The sequence below is a fragment of the Anolis sagrei genome, chromosome 4 (genome assembly GCF_037176765.1).
Source record: "Anolis sagrei isolate rAnoSag1 chromosome 4, rAnoSag1.mat, whole genome shotgun sequence".
Classification (NCBI taxonomy): domain Eukaryota; kingdom Metazoa; phylum Chordata; class Lepidosauria; order Squamata; family Dactyloidae; genus Anolis; species Anolis sagrei.
The window spans coordinates 104,556,296-104,569,274 of NC_090024.1; the positions used below are offsets into that span (position 1 = coordinate 104,556,296).

Here is a 12,979-nt window from a genome sequence, read left to right on the forward strand (position 1 = left end):
TATCCTAAGACTAAGGAATGATTTCTATTACACATTTGGCAGATGTAGGAAAAATTATAATAGCAGGTGTAAAAGCCCTTTTGTTATTTGTTTCAATTTTTACAACTTTTTTTTGGTAGGGACCCTCTATTTTCCATACAGATACTGTAATTGCTGTGTTGGTTCAATTAAACAATATAAGATGTAAATATGTGTTAAGATGCATCAAACATTCACAAGTGATGCGGGAAACACTTTTTTTCTTTGCTAATTTGTCAATTTTGAACTTGTTAATATGGTTGTCACATCATCTAATGTGGGAAGCAGTTTGTTTTAAATTGAAATAAAGGTCTGTTTGACTGTTTAATCTGAATGATCTGACAGATTCATATTGTCCTCTTTCTGTGAATGGATATGGCTTAAGCAGAAGCATTAGTATAATTGCTGAATATGAAGCATCTGATCTCCCTGGCCAGCTGGCCTCCCTTCAGATAAATGGAGTGGGAAGCAGCAGGGCAGGATAGGAATGTTAAAAATACTCTTTTGTAAGCATTTGCTTCTGCAAAGAACACCACTAGTAAGTCTGCTGATCTAGAAAACAGAGGTAGTTTAGGCAAAGCTTATACTAATTTAAGATAGGAAGGTCAGGTCAGGCATTGGGAGCGACAGTCTCATGTGACACTGGCACAAGTTTGGACTCTTTCTTTAGCCTTTGGTGAATTAAATCAGCAGAAGATATCCTCTGGCAGTGGTTCTCAACCTGGGGTCCCCAGATGTTTTTGACCTTCAACTCCCAGAAATCCTAACAGCTGGTCAACTGGCTGGGATTTCTGGGAGTTGTAGGCAAAAAACATCTAGGGACCCCAGGTTGAGAACCACTGTCCTATGGCCTCTAGGTAGCTTCTTGTGGACCAGAAGCACAGTAGAGAAAACACAGGTTGTACCATTGCTTTCCTCTGCAGAATTCCTGTAGTCTTCAGAACGCTAAAAGAACAAGAGAAGGGATGATGATTTTGCTGCTAGGAGAAAATTAACAAAGAAGGCAAGCAGGTCAAAAGACAAAAAATATATAAATAAATACTAGGATTCTGATACAGAAAAGCCAGGCAGATTGAAAAAGAATACAGAAGATAAGCAATGAAATTTAGCTGCTTGGTCGTTCTTTTCGAAGTGCAATATCTCCAATATGTGGCTGCACCAGATCTGTCAGCTTGATACTTTGTCATTTGAACATAAATTGCCCAGAACTCATCTTAGGATAAGAGCAACAGTCCTGAACTCAGTGTGTCAAAGTTGAAGTTAGTGCAGTTATGTCTGTAAAAGAAGTCTGTTTTGAAATATATTTGCACTTCAGTATTTTTTCCATATTGCATCTAAACTGTGACTTTGATTTTTTTTGAGCTGTCTTTGGTTTCCTTTGTCCAGGATCTTTTGTCTGAGCTTCAAAACCCTTTTACATTTTACCTGTAATGTTATGTGGATGCGCATCTACCCTGGCAGCTCTCTTCTTGCTCAAGTAGCAATGATAAGAACAGAACATAGAACAACAGACTGCTTCAAGATTGGGAAAGGAGTACAGCAGGGCTGTATACTGAATCCAACTAGTCCATACTCCATTATTACTGAATGGAAAATTAGCAAAGAGAGTGTGGCACTGGGGTGGGGGTGAGGAGGTTGGTCCATTTCCAAAGTATTAACTTTCGTCTGTATAGAGAGGGGTGCTCAAAGGGCTTCTGGGGCATTATTTCATATGACTTGGGCCATGTCACTAAGCCAGATCTAGTTATTTTTCTTCTATTTTCTGGGAAGAACTGAATACTGCTAGTGTTATCTTGTGGTTTGTTGTTGTTTATTCATTCAGTCGCTTCTGACTTGTGACCTCATGGACCAGCCCACACCAGAGCTCCTTGTTGGCCATTGCCACCCCCACTCCTTCAAAGACAAGCCAGTCACTTCAAGGATGACATCCATCTTGTTCTTGGTCAGCTGCTCTTCTCCAAGCTTTCCTATCTTCTCATTATGTGGCCAAAGCACTTCATCTTTGCCTCTAATATCCTTCCCTCCAGTGAGCAGTTGGGCTTTATTTCCTGAAGTATGGACTGGTTGGATCTTCTCGCGGTCCAAAGCACTCTCAGAACTTTCCTCCAACACCACAGTTCAAAAGCATCTATCTTCTTTCTCTCAGCCTTCCTTATGGTCCACCTCTCACATCCATAGGTTACTATGGGGAATACCATTGCTTTAACTATGTGGATCTTTGTTGCCAGTGTGATGTCTCTACTCTTCACTGTTTTATCGAGATTGGTCATTGCTCTCCTTCCAAGAAGTAAGCATCTTCTGATTTCCTAGCTGCAGTCTGTGTCTGCAGTAATCTTCGCACCTAGAAATACAAATTCTGTCACTGCTTCCACATTTTCTCCCTCTAATTGCCAAGCAATGTAATTGCCACAATCATGTTTTTTGATGTTTGACTGCAACCCAGCTTTTGCACTTTCTTCTTTCACCTTGGTTATAAGGCTCCTCAGCTCCTCCTCATTTTCAGCCATCAAAATAGTGTCATCTGCATATCTAAGGTTGTTAATGTTTCTTCCAGCAATTTTAACTCCAGCCTTGGATTAATCAAGCCCCGCACATTGCCTGATGTGTTCTGCATACAAGTTGAATAGGTTGGGTGAGAGTATACAGCCCTGCCATACCCCTTCCTCAATCTTGAACCAATCTGTTGTTCCATGGTCTCTTCTTATTGTTGCTACTTGGTCATTATACAGATTCCTCAGGAGACAAACAAGGTGACTTGGTATCCCCAAACCACCGAAGAACTTGTAGTGATCCATTTAGTTTTCATGCCAAGAATACTGGGGTGGGCTGCCATTAGCTTCCCCAGAGATCGTATTTAGTCTGACCTCTGTGCCATGACCGTCCAGTCTTGGGTGTCCCTTTAGAGTTTCGCTTGTAGCATCATTGCGGTGCTCAAGCTCCAGGACCGTGACTTGGCAATGATCCTTTGCAATATCTTGCATATTTTGCAATATGGTAATGTAAGTTGTTTAGGCTATGTTGTGGCTATTTTGAATGAGGATGCTATGCTGTGTTTGTATTGCCTAAACTACAAAATTTGTGACTGATTGGAACTGTTTATAAATTAGTATTTGTCTTTTAAGAAACTTTGTTGCAAAGTCATGAGAAAAGGACAAATGTATCCTTTCACTCACATTGAATGTAGCTTTTGCTTTGTTTTTTTTTGTTTGTTTCTAAATAGTCATCCTGCTTTCTAACTGCTCCTCAGAAATTCTTTTCCAAGACATTCAGTGTTTCAGGGAAGAATGTCATATTTATTCACCTAATGAGTTTATGTGCCATCTTCAGTTAAAATCCTCTAACAAAATTAAAAACATAACTCATCAATGAAAGACATTAAAAACCACATTAAACCACAGCAAAATGAAGAGGTAAAATGAGATAATGGCAAGACACTGTCTTAAAATGCCTGGAGTGATTAAAAAGGACTTCACTTGGCATAAAACAAAACATTGGGGCTTATGGCCAAGACACATTTCCTCCAAGGGGCTGCATTTTGAAAGACTTGGTTGTTTTAAAAGAAAGGGCCTTAATAGGGCGCTATAACTGTTTTTAAACTGATTTTATTTTAATCTGTGTTTTACATTGCTTTTGATGTTATTAATAGTTTAATTACCTTTTTGTTCAAATCTTTTGTTTGGCAGTGGCAGTGCTATTGATTTTATTTATTTCAAACCTGTCCTTTTCTCAGTTCTGGACTGGAAGCTTACAGCACTTTAAATAAATAATTAAAAATTAGAAAATACAAAAGCTAAAAAGCTGCTAAGTTACAGGTTTGTTGTGAGTTTTCTGGGCTGTATGGCCATGTTCCAGAAGTATTCTCTCGTGATGTTTCACCTGCATCTGTGACAGGCATCCTCCGAGGTTGTGAGATCTGTTGGAAACTAGGAAAAAGGGGTTTATACATCTGTGGTATGTCCAGGTGGGAGAGAGAACTCTTGTCTGTTGGAGGTAGGTGTGAATGTTTCAATTGGCCATCTTGATTAGCATTAATGGCCAGTATTAAAAATACATTGCCCCACCCCAGCCATTCCACAGATATATAAACCCATTGTCCTAATTCCAACAGACCTCACTACCTCTGAGGATGCTTGCCATAGATGCAGGCGAAACGTCAGGAGAAATGCCTCTAGAACATGGCTCTATAGCCCGAAAAAACCCACCAGAACCTATTAAAAATACTCTAAAATCTTAACAGTAAATAAAGAACACTCAAAACCAGGGGAATTCCAGACAAGAAACAATCAGGGCTAGCTAATCACCTCCCAACAAAGGATTCCCTGAGGCAATAAGAAGCCAGACTTGGAAACCACTAGGCCATTAAATACTAATCAAGGTGGCCAGTTGAAACATTCACACCCACCTCAAGCAGACAAGACTTCTTTCTCCCACCCTAGACATACCACAGATATGTAAACCCCTTTTCCTTAGTTTCCAACAGACCTCACAACCTCTGAGGATGCCTGCCATAGATGCAGGTGAAATGTCAGGAGAGAATGCCTCTGGAACATGGCCATACAGCCTGAAAAACTCACAGCAAACCAATTATTCGAACCATGAAAGTATTTGACAATACATTGCTAAATTACATTTTTTTAAATCAGTTAAATATATAAATCTTATAAACAACCGAAAAGCACAGCAGAATAACAGATATGACAAATCTTGCAAAATATGCTGGATTTTTCTATCTAAACAACCTGTCTCAACAGCCTGTTGAAACTCAAAACTCTTTACCTGTTTGTGGAAAGATAATAGGGAAGGAACCAATATAGCTTTTCTAGGAAGGGTGTTCCTAAACATGAGGCCACCTTCTAAGAAGGCATTTGCTTTAAGGTTCGATATATGTTTTCATGGTGTAAATTGGCTTTTCCCTAATTCTCAGAAAATAATCGGATATAAGTAAAGATAAATAATAGTATCCCATTACAGCACTTTTAACTAGTAGCACCAGAATACCAAAACTCAATGGATCCTGGACTCATCTTTGTAGGCAGTGAAACCCAAAAGAAGAACCATAAGGAAAAGATCAGTAGTCTGGTCTCATGTGGAGTGAGAATGAGTCATTAAATAAATTGGTCCCAGATCATTTCATAGTGATGCATTCTTTTGTGTTTTAACACATTGCAGTGTGGATAAATGAGTTTGACTTTAAACACTCTATCTGTAAGAATACATATTAAAGCCTAGCTTTACAGTTTCCAGACCATATATTAAACGTTACTTTTCTACATAAAAATACGGCTATGATGAAACTATCTGACAGGAGAGAATTAAAAATGACAAATGGTGCTGAGCCAATAAGGATGCATCCTCCATTCTGATTATGACTATGGACTATGAGTAAGTATGGCCATAACACTATGAAACTGCATGTGTCCCCCCCCTCTCACACACCTAATAAATGTAGTCTTTTATTTGGAAAGTTGTAGGCATTTGTTAGTGCCAGTGCATGTTTACTTCATTCAGTGGGATGTAATACCAGAAAAGTGCACACAAAATGTCAACCTTAGTTTTTAAGCCAGTTCTTCAATAGAGAGAACCATACAGAAGCCTGTCTCTTTTCTCTAAGCTGATCTGCTTCTGCTTGTAGGCTGCCATGTTCATAGCATGCATGCATTCCCTTGTGAGTTGTGAATTGCAAAGGTGTAATGGCAATAACAAGCACTTAATGTTGATAATTTTCAGGAAATGATTGCATTTCGAAATGCCAGTAGTTATTTAAATAAGTGGTCTAAACTACAGTGTGTCCTCCTTATCCATGCATTTGGAATCTATGGTTTCATTTACCAGTGCTTTCCTCACTTAATTCTCAAATGTCTGGGTCTAGCCATCCTGCCTCGTCAGAGGTAAGACAGTTTCAAAAAGAAATACAAAAAAAATACAGTCCAAATCTGGCTGAGTCAGGGGCTCTTTCCTTTTACTTCTGAGGAGACAGAAAGGAGTAGACTCAGCTGTCTTAGTTTGTATTTACTATTTTCCATGGCTTCAGGTACTGGGGGCGAGGGGGTTAGGAACACATCCCCCATGGATACTGGTGTTATACTGCTCTATAATTTAAAGGATTCTATCCCATTCATTTAGAAAGTGAGTGAAGGATCAGGTACAGGACATTAGTTTCGTTAGTGTGAAGCCAATCTGGAAACTATTATTCATTCCCTTCCAGATGGTGTAACCCATTCTTTTAATAGATCATTTTTGGAATTGCTTCTGAATTGCTTCTAGAGGCAGCTGTAACTGGAAATATTTTTGTACAACTTTGTCTAGCTCTGCTCCTTCCTTGGAGATGGCAAAACTGGTCACTATTATAAATGTGTTGATTACATTGAAATGCAGCCTACCCTTAAAGACTGTTTGAAAATGACACCTTGTTAGAATGATTTTGTCCAATTTATCACCAGAATCCCATTATTCAGAGTGTGTATTTATTACTTGTGCTTTTCATCTTAAGAACAGACAAGCATCTTGAGCTCTGAGGATTACCTGGGAAGGAATCCCACTGGAGCATTGCACCACATTCAAATACCTGGGAGTCACTCTGGACTGAGCTCTGAGTTATAAGTAGCACTGCTTCTCTATGAAGCAGAAAGTGGGTTCTAGAAATAATATAATGTGAAAGCTGACTGGCACATCCTGGGGATCATAAACAGACACAATGAAGACATCTGCCCTTGCGCTTTGCTATTCTGTTGCTTAATACACATGCCCAGTGTGGAATATATCTCACCATGTTAAAACAGTGGGTGTGGCTCTTAATGAGACATGTCACATTATCACTGGATGTCTACACCCTACACCACTGGAGATATTATGTTGTTTAGCTGGTATTGCATCACCTGACATCTGCCAGGAAGTAGGAGCCAGCAATGAAAGGACCAAGGCATTGATATCCTTGGCTCATAATCTGTTCGGATATCTGCCAGCATGCCTACACCTTAAATCAAGAAATAGTTTACTATGATCTACAGATATACTCGCAGGAGCACCCCAGCAAGCAAGAGTCCAAAAGTGGTCGGCTAAAACCCAGCAGCTCAATCAGTGGCTGAGACCAAATGAGAGACTTCCTCTTGGGCACATAGGAGAGTGGACGACCTGGAAGATGCTGAACAGGCTGCACTTCGGCACAACGAGATGGCGAGCTAATCTTAAGAAATGGGGCTACAAAGTGGAGTACACGATACGCGAGTGTAGAGAAGAACAAACCACAAACCACTTACTACAATGCAACCTAAGCCCTGCCACATGCACAATGGAGGACCTTCTTACAGTGACAGCAGGGGCACTCCAAGTGGTCAGTTTCTGGTCAAAGAACATTTAGCATAATGCCAAGTTTTTTTAATTTTGTGTTTTTAAATGCATTCTAACTGTACCCTCAACTTGCTTCTGACACGATAAATAAATACATTTATTAATGATATATTTCTGAGTCCAGTTTGATTTTTTAATTATTTATATCCAACCTCCCCTTCTCAATTGGGACTTAAGCCATCTTACAAATTAAAACCAATGCAAATATACTGTTTAAGCATACCATTAAAATGTAATTAAACAATCAATAACTTTCAAACATACAATTAAATATAATAAAAAGCCATTTAAAATAGTACATTTAAAAGCAGTAGAACATTATATCAAAAGCTCTCTCTTTAAAAGTATTCAGCTAGAGTTTTTCTTTAAACAAAAGAGCTTTGGGTATATCCACAGTGTAGAATTAATGCAATTTGACACCATTTGTACTGCCTGGGTCAATGCCATGGAATCCTGGGATTTGTAGTTTGGTGAGGCACCAGCTTTTTTTTTCTTTTTCTTTTTTACAGAGAAGGTTAAACTTCAATACCATAAATGCATAGCATTGAGCAGTGGTAGTTAAAGCAGTGTCAAGATGCATCAATTCTACACTGCAGATGCATTCCTTATTTGCTGACGGAAGGGCACCATCTTCCCTTTCAGCCTCCAGAAAGTTTATTTAACTGCTGTTGGTTCTATGTTGTTGTTTTATGCTATTGGTTTTAATATTGTCATCGCAAGGGTGGTAACACCTGAAAAAGCTGTGGGTTAGTGTAACAAAAATGTAACTTTGAGAACGTCTAAACCAGGTATGGGCAAACTTCAGCCCTCCAAGTGTTTTGGACTTCAACTCCCACAATTCCTAACAGCCTACTAGCTGTTAGGAATTGTGGAAGTTGAAGTCCAAAACACCTGGAGGGCCAAAGGAGGACCAATCCACGCCAGAGCTCCCTGTCGGCCGTCACAATCCCCAGTTCTTTCAAGGTCAATCCAGTCACTTCAAGGATCCCATCATCCATCCATCTTGCCCTTGGTTGGTCCCTCTTCCTTTTTCCTTCCATTTTCCCCAGCATCATTGTCTTCTCTAAGCTTTCCTTCCTTCTCATGATGTGGCCGAAGTACTTCAGTTTTGCCTGTTCTATCCTTCCCTCCAATGAGCAGTTGGGCATTATTTCCTGAACTTTTAGCTTTGGTTTCATACTTGTGTGCAAAGACCAAAAAGAATGTATTGTCGAAGGCTTTCATGGCCGGAATCACTCAGTTCTTGTGGGTTTTTTCGGGCTATATGGCCATGTTCTAGAGGCATTTCTCCTGACGTTTCGCCTGCATCTATGGCAAGCATCATCAGAGGTCTGTTGGAATTAGGACAAATGGGTTTATATATCTGTGGAATGACTGGGGTGGGGCAAGGAGCTCTTCCCTGCTGCAATTAGGTGTGAGTGTTTGGCTAATCACCTTCATTAGCATTTGAAGGCCTGCTGGAACCTGGGAAAGCCTGTTGCTGGGAGGTGTTAATCTGTGCCTGGTTTCTTCCTCTCTGTTGTTTAGCTGTTATAATTTTAGAGTTTTTTAATACTGGGAGCCAGATTTTGTTCATTTTCATGGTCTCTTCCTTTCTGTTGAAATTGTCCACATGCTTGTGGATTTCAATGGCTTCTCTGTGTAGTCTGACATGGTGGTTGTTGGTGTGGTCCAGCATTTCTGTGTTTTCAAATAATATGCTGTGTCCAGGCTGGTTCATCAGGTGCTCTGCTATGGCTGACTTCTCTGGTTGAAGTAGTCTGCAGTGCCTTTCATGTTCCTTGATGCGTGTCTGGGCGCTGCGTTTGGTGGTCCCTATGTAGACTTGTCCACAGCTGCATGGTATACGGTAGACTCCTGCAGAGGTGAGAGGATCCCTCTTGTCCTTTGCTGAACGTAGCATTTGTTGGATTTTCTTGGTGGGTTTGTAGATAGTTTGTATGTTGTGTTTCCTCATCAGCTTCCCTATGCGGTCAGTGGTTCCCTTGATGTATGGCAGGAACACTTTTCCTCTGGGTGGATCATCATCTTTACTCTCGTGGTTTGTTCTTGGTCTTGCAGCTCTTCTGATGTCTGAGATGGAATATCCATTGGCCTGGAGAGCCCAGTTGAGGTGGTTCAGTTCATCTTGGAGGAGGTGGGGTTCGCAGATTCTTTTTGCACGGTCTGCCAAGGCTTTGATGGTGCTTCTTTTTTGACTTGGGTGATGGTTGGAGTTTTTATGTAGATATCTATCTGTGTGTGTGGGTTTTCTGTAGACGGTGTGACCCAATTGTTGATCTGGTTTGCGGATGACTAGGACATCTAGAAAAGGCAGTCTTCCTTCATTTTCTTTTTCCATGGTGAACTGGATGTTTGGGTGGATGCTGTTAAGATGGTCCAGGAACCTGTTGAGTTCTTCATCTCCATGGCTCCAAATGGTGAAGGTGTCATCCACATATCTGAACCATATCGTGGGCTTTTTGGTTGCTGTCTCCAGGGCTTGTTCTTCAAAGAACAAGCCCTGGAGACAGCAACCAAAAAGCCCACGATATGGTTCAGATATGTGGATGACACCTTCACCATTTGGAGCCATGGAGATGAAGAACTCAACAGGTTCCTGGACCATCTTAACAGCATCCACCCAAACATCCAGTTCACCATGGAAAAAGAAAATGAAGGAAGACTGCCTTTTCTAGATGTCCTAGTCATCCGCAAACCAGATCAACAATTGGGTCACACCGTCTACAGAAAACCCACACACACAGATAGATATCTACATAAAAACTCCAACCATCACCCAAGTCAAAAAAGAAGCACCATCAAAGCCTTGGCAGACCGTGCAAAAAGAATCTGCGAACCCCACCTCCTCCAAGATGAACTGAACCACCTCAACTGGGCTCTCCAGGCCAATGGATATTCCATCTCAGACATCAGAAGAGCTGCAAGACCAAGAACAAACCACGAGAGTAAAGATGATGATCCACCCAGAGGAAAAGTGTTCCTGCCATACATCAAGGGAACCACTGACCGCATAGGGAAGCTGATGAGGAAACACAACATACAAACTATCTACAAACCCACCAAGAAAATCCAACAAATGCTACGTTCAGCAAAGGACAAGAGGGATCCTCTCACCTCTGCAGGAGTCTACCGTATACCATGCAGCTGTGGACAAGTCTACATAGGGACCACCAAACGCAGCGCCCAGACACGCATCAAGGAACATGAAAGGCACTGCAGACTACTTCAACCAGAGAAGTCAGCCATAGCAGAGCACCTGATGAACCAGCCTGGACACAGCATATTATTTGAAAACACAGAAATGCTGGACCACACCAACAACCACCATGTCAGACTACACAGAGAAGCCATTGAAATCCACAAGCATGTGGACAATTTCAACAGAAAGGAAGAGACCATGAAAATGAACAAAATCTGGCTCCCAGTATTAAAAAACTCTAAAATTATAACAGCTAAACAACAGAGAGGAAGAAACCAGGCACAGATTAACACCTCCCAGCAACAGGCTTTCCCAGGTCCCAGCAGGCCTTCAAATGCTAATGAAGGTGATTAGCCAAACACTCACACCTAATTGCAGCAGGGAAGAGCTCCTTGCCCCACCCCAGTCATTCCACAGATATATAAACCCATTTGTCCTAATTCCAACAGACCTCTGATGATGCTTGCCATAGATGCAGGCGAAACGTCAGGAGAAATGCCTCTAGAACATGGCCATATAGCCCGAAAAAACCCACAAGAACTGACCAAAAAGAATGTTTGTAATATATTTGTATACTGCCCGTTTGTTAATAACAGTAACATTTTGATTGAGTGATTGATTATTTTCATTCCATTTTTGTTAGACATCCTTTTCAAAATGAGCCAAGATTCTTTATATCAATATAAAAATATAAGAAAGTGTAAACACCTAAAATAAAACAGGCATCCATAGATGCCAAAAAATTTGCAGTTACCACACATAAAATAACTAGAAGAGCTGTGAAAAAACATAGGCAATGAGGCAATGCAATTTAACTGATGTGTTAAATCATTTCATCATACAGTACATCAAGACTTGCAAATACCTGGCAGTAAAGCACTCTGTTCTAACTCTCTGTGGTGTGGTGGACCAGCAGTTGTTGTTTTTTTCCAGTGTGCCAGAGACTGGTACCATATGTACGTTCATTGGCTAGAATTTTTTCCTTTCCTGGAAACTCTCCAGGAATTGGCAGCTACTGTCTTGTGGACTGGCAGAGGTCCATGGGTACCACTATGAACAGCAGTGGGGTAAAAGAGAGTCTTTATTTGGTATTGAAAAAATGATAGTATCAGTTTTAGGTACAGCATTTTAGGTGGGGAGGGGAGCATCACTTGTGTCCTTGGGTGCATCGACACTGCATACTTAACTGCTATGAATTAATACAGTGAAATAATTGGTGCTGTAGTTTCTTGAGGCACCAAAACTTTTAGGCAGGGAATGTTAAAGACCTTGCAGAACCACAGATGCCATGATTCCATAGCTTTGATCCATGGCAGTTAATGTGGTGTCAAACTGTATTAATCTACAATGCAGAATACCCCTAGTTGCTGTTACCTAGGCATCCCATAGAACAGTCACTCAGTGAAAGCTTAGATTTTGATTTTAAATTGAAAGCATATTCAGGATGGGAGAGGCACTCCATTAGGTATTTTAGGCTATAAGTTAAACCAGGGGTCCTCAAACTAAGGGTCATTTACCCGGCCCTCACTCAGGATCAACCTAAGTCTGAAATGACTTGAAAGCACACAACAACAAACCTATCTCATCAGCCAAAAGCAGGTCCACACTTCCCATTGAAATACTAATAAGTTTATATTTATTAAAATTGCTCTTCATTTTAATTATTGTATTGTTTTAAAGTGTTTTTGCAATACAAATAAGATATGTGCAGTGAGCATAGGAATTCATTTTTTTTTTCAAATTATAATCCGGCCCTCCTACAGTTTGAAGGATTGTGACCTGGCCCTCTGTTTAAAACATTTGAGGACCCCTGAGTTAAACTGTCACTTCACATTGGGCTTAGGAACACACAGGGAGGCAATGTACATCAATTAGTGTTGCATGCTAAGACATATTCAAAAGTTTACATAAACTGCTGTGTGTACAATCTTTCAGGACAGCTCCATGTAGAATGCACTGTAGTAATGCAACAAAAGAAAACCACTGAAGCATGTTATTGCTATCCAAAAAGCTGAACCACTAATAAGAAAAAGACAAAAGGCACTCCCCACAACACTATTTTAAATGTATACTTGTAATTGATCTTTCTCAAGCTTTATTACATTTGCTAGCTGTTTTGAGGAGGGCAATAGAGTTGTTTTGGTTTTTTTTGTCATGTCAGGAGTGACCTGAGAAACTGCAAATCGCTTCTGGTGTGAGAGAATTGGCCGTCTGCAAGGACATTGCCCAGGGGATGTCTGGATGATTTGATTTTTTTATCATCCTTGTGGGAGGCTTCTCTCATGTCTCTGCATGAAGAGCTGGAGCTGATAAAGGGAGCTCATCCGCCTCTCCCCGGATTCAAACCTGCGATCTGTCGGTCTTCAGTCCTGCTGGCACAGGGGTTTAACCCACTGCGCCACCGGGGGCTTA

At 40.7% G+C, this 12,979-nt stretch overlaps 1 protein-coding gene across 2 annotated transcripts in view; it reads left to right on the top strand.

Annotated features, from left to right (window-relative positions):
• The window catches only part of GABBR2 (gamma-aminobutyric acid type B receptor subunit 2), a 418,186-nt gene that overhangs the window by 46,788 nt on the left and 358,419 nt on the right, over nt 1–12,979 (top strand). The window lies entirely within an intron of this gene.